This window comes from Echinops telfairi, unplaced genomic scaffold (assembly GCF_000313985.2).
Source record: "Echinops telfairi isolate 266 unplaced genomic scaffold, ASM31398v2 ScPeMD7_3;HRSCAF=10, whole genome shotgun sequence".
NCBI lineage: Eukaryota > Metazoa > Chordata > Mammalia > Afrosoricida > Tenrecidae > Echinops > Echinops telfairi.
This window is the reverse complement of record NW_022103899.1, coordinates 1378980-1383219: the sequence shown is the minus strand read 5'-3', so window position 1 is coordinate 1383219 and position 4240 is coordinate 1378980. Positions and strand designations below refer to the sequence as shown.

At 41.9% G+C, this 4240-nt stretch overlaps 1 non-coding gene across 1 annotated transcript; it reads right to left on the bottom strand.

The window, feature by feature from the left end:
- Nucleotides 1–277: 277 nt before the first annotated feature.
- Nucleotides 278–411, bottom strand: LOC115872107. The gene has a single exon (XR_004047652.1). It is a non-coding gene; the product is annotated as a U11 spliceosomal RNA (small nuclear RNA).
- Nucleotides 412–4240: the final 3829 nt, after the last annotated feature.

The following is a 4240-nucleotide window of genomic DNA, read 5'->3' as shown; positions in this document are numbered from 1 at the left end:
GCTGTTGTCAGCCCTACAGTCCTCTCTGTCTTAGCAGCTTCATGCAGGGATGTCGTCCTCCAGGTTTGGTGTGCCAATATGGGGTCTAGAAACTGTGGAATCTGGTGAAAGAACAAGTTTATCCAACAAGATAAATTCTTAGATGGCTTTGTGTAAACCAATTTTAATTTTTATTTAAAAATTGCTTATTAAAAATTTATGATTTATTTCTCTGGTTAATTTGGTTAATGTCTTTTTCATTTCCTGTTTATTTCTCAATCAGGATTTTTTTTTTTTTTAGGGCACCAGGACCAACGATCACTAGCAGTCCAGGTAACAAAAATTATGCTTCGTAAATCTCTTGATGTCGATTCCGCACGTAGAGCAATAGAGATGCCCTACATGTGCCGCTTAACGACAGAAGCCCTAATCAGGATGTCTTATATTGAGGTCCTTTTTAATGTTTGAAATTCAAGACTTGTAAAACCTATAAATACATGTGATATCAGATGCCATTACTTATTTAAGTTGTTGGTTCAAACCCATCAGATGAAGCTACATGCTCTATAAAGATTGACCACCTCAGATACCCATCATGAGCTGTTCTATGCTGCCCAATGGGATCACCATGCGTGGGAATTGCCTTGGTGGCAGTGGTAGAATGGGAACGCCTGTGTAGGTTGTGCCTGGCCTAAGGGTCTCCAGCCTGGGCCATTTACTCTGAATGGATAGACTGGTGGTCAAGACCCTGCAATGAGGACAGAGGGATGAAAGATGAAGGGAGCAGGAGGCAGGAGAATGATGGAGAGAGGCAGGCAGGGGACATGGACCCTCAGAGTCCATGTGGGTTGGACTCTATGGACCAATAGACAATTCCATGCTCCATGAGAAAGAAAAGGAACTCTTTGGCTGTGTGTGTAGGAAGTTATCTCATAAAAACTATCACCCTCACAGTACTTTGCGCTGACACAGGGATTTCACATAAACGGTTTCATTTTTTTTTAGATGCAAGTAGGATCAGAGATAAATCACACCTGGTTCTTGCCCTCATGAGTTACAGTCACAGAGGAGAGAGATGCAGTCAATTCCAACGATGAAACAACAGGAATGGGTGCACATGTTGTTGGGATAGGCAAGGAGGAGCTTGGTAAAAAGATATGGAGCATGTCAAGGCTATTCTGGGGTACACAAAATGTTTGAGCAGATGCATCAAGGAGAACTTGGAGAAGCAATGGCAACAGCTGATATCTAGAACTGATATTCAGGAGCGGATATTCTCTTAACACAATTCAAATTCATGTGTGAATCCCTACTACTGGCGGAGGCACAGGAAGCTGTGCATTTAACTACTAACCCAAACAGGACTGCAGTTTGAACCTACCAGCCACTCTGTAAGAGAAAGATGAGGTTTTCTACTCCCATGGAGTTACAGTCTCAGAAACCACCAGGGCCATTAGGAGTCAGAACGGATTCAATGTCAGCGAGTTGACTGCCATCAAGCGTTGCTGACTCATAGCAACCCTGATCCTATAGGATAGAGTAGACCTGCTCTCTAGGGTTTCGGAGTTTGTAAATCCCGACTTGAGAAGATATCTTTATCTTTCTTCCACAGAACACCTGGTGGGTTTGAACTACTAACCTTACACTTAGCAGTCTAATGCTTAAACCACTGCACCACCAGAGTTGGTAAACGTTTTTGGACAGCATGGCTCTTCTAGAGCAATCCATTTTGTCCTTCTTCCCCACCTTTCCTTCTTTCTCCTCTCTCCTTATTTTGTACTTATTTAACCTTGGCCCTAAAACAGGAGCCTTTTTTATATGCTTTAAATGTATTTTGTTTGACTGATTAGACTAACCGAATAATGAACTAGATTTTCACCTTTCTTTCTATCGTGCATTGATCTCTAAACTTGATTCTTCTAAGATTTTTACTGGGCTATCTTTATGTTGATGCTACTGTTGTGGTTGAGGTGTTATAGAATGGGTTCTGACTCCGAGTGACCCTGTGCACAACAGAACGGAAGACTGCCTGGCCCTGTACCATCTTCCCCAGTGTTTGACATGTTTGAGCTCCTTATTGCAGCCACGGTGTCCATCCATCTCATTGAAGGTCTTCCTTACGCTTTCCATCCTTCTACTTTACCAAGCATGATGTCCTTTTCTGGACATTCACCTCTCCTGATAACAAGCCCGAAGCCCGTCAGACAAAGTCTTCCCATCCTCCTTCCTAAGGAGCATTCCGACTGTCTTCTTCCAAGACAACTTGAATAGGAAGTTGAAACGATGCCTCTTACAATGTTCTGGCAGTTCCCTCTCGTCCCCTGAAAGTTTCATCTCTTGACCAGGCTTCTGTTCGATGGATGCGTTTGAGAGGCAAGTCTAGATAACGTTAATCTAAAAACAAACAAACAAACAAACAGACAAATAACAACAGCACAGTCCAATTCCAAACCCAGATTTATCTTGACAACTAGCAATCAAATTATTTCATACTACGCTCAAACTTAGACAGCAGACAGGCAACACTGCTTAGTTGCCTATGATTCAAATAATATTTATTTTAGGAGTATTCCTCTGCACATGCTTTTACTCTGGGCTAACTGAAATGAATGGCTTTGGTGCTCTTTAGGATAAGCAATCACTCTGAAAGGACAAACCATCTCAAAGCAAACATTTTAAAGGCGGGAGAACTCAGTTCCTCATTGAGCATTGCGTTTAGATGTCGTGGAAAATAAACTTGCCTCTTTAAAAGGGAACTAACCCATCAGAAGGTCCCAGAAGAGCTGAACATCATGCAAGTTTCTGAATGAATCTCTTAGGATTTGTTTTTAATCTGAATATTTAATAGCACGGCATTGCAAAATTTGAATTATGCTACTCAGTTTTAATGGTTAATCTGCTTTAAAAAAATACACAAGCTTAATTGTGACATACGAAAGTCCTTATTTAGGGTAGATTTCTAATTTGATTGCTGCTGGCCCTGCTGTGTAAAGAGTCTCCCGGGTGTAGCTGTTTTTGAGAGCGTGTGTGCGCCTTTGCATCTCGCCGTACAACAATTCCTCTTTGCCGAGTCTGCTCCAGCCTCCACGTGAGCCCGGAAAAGACAATAGATCCATCCTAATGGAGTTGTGTACTTGCCATCTGTAGGAGCAGCTGCTAGCCCGCATCTGCACAATATGCTGGGACTGAGAGCGCTGCTAATCTGCATAATAAGGAGGAGGCTCATCCCACTCCAGCTAATAATCACAAGCAATCGATGCACTTCATTCCCTTACTGCCGAGCCCAGCCAAGCAGGTTTCCTGCTCGGAGTAGACAGGGGTCAAGTAAGACAGGCGCCATGGAGCTGAGAGTCACGCCACTTACGGTTGAGGGTTGCATCGTTCCAGGGGGACCATGGGTTGGTCTTTCTCGTGAGTCAGGCTGACACACATAATACAAGATCTTGAGACTTGGGACGCACAGGTGCAAGTATATTATTAAGGTTGTTAATCAGAAATGCTTTTGGAGCAATTAGAGTATTGACCAATTTGCATTTGGAAATTCCCCCTTTGTGGCAAAAAAGGGCACGAGCAAGCTTTCGGTTTAATTGTGAGCTACTTTGAGTCATTTAGTTTCCATTGATTATTTTTCCCTTTCTTCTAATAGCTGCACTAGGCTGAGGTCTGACTTTTTAACTATCTTCGTATGCATACTGCCGTCCCCGCTGTGGAGGATTGAGCTAATGTACCAATAGGTGTTCAGGAAAGTATTTCATCTTTTAAGATCAAGGGGCATATGCTTTCAAAGGAGAGCTACAGGTAATGTGGTCTTTATCAGCAGATTATAGTGAGGAGTCCAAAAACCCAAGTCTCCCCCCCAACAAAATAAAACAAACAAAACCTGAACTCTGAAGTAGCCTGATGATATGAACTAATAGAATCAATTTATGCTTATTTTCATTTATGAAGTCCGGGTAAAATGAAGATTTTCTTTCTGCTTATATGTGGAAGGCAGTGCTAATGGTAGTAGAGAGAAAAATGAATGTTGAAATGACATATTTCTAGAATAGCCAAGCATTACTTCCTTATTAAAGGAAATGGCTTAAATTTCTAGAAAGGTTATGTACTGGCAAATGTAGCTTGATTCTGTAGAGTTGATTTCAAGGCTAGAACATTTGAACTTAGGTGACCTAGATTGAGGACAAAGCTTTAAATCGATTTGTAATGTAACCCCCCCCCCCTTTTTTAAAACAATGTCTTGTTACAAGAACTGGCAAGATGA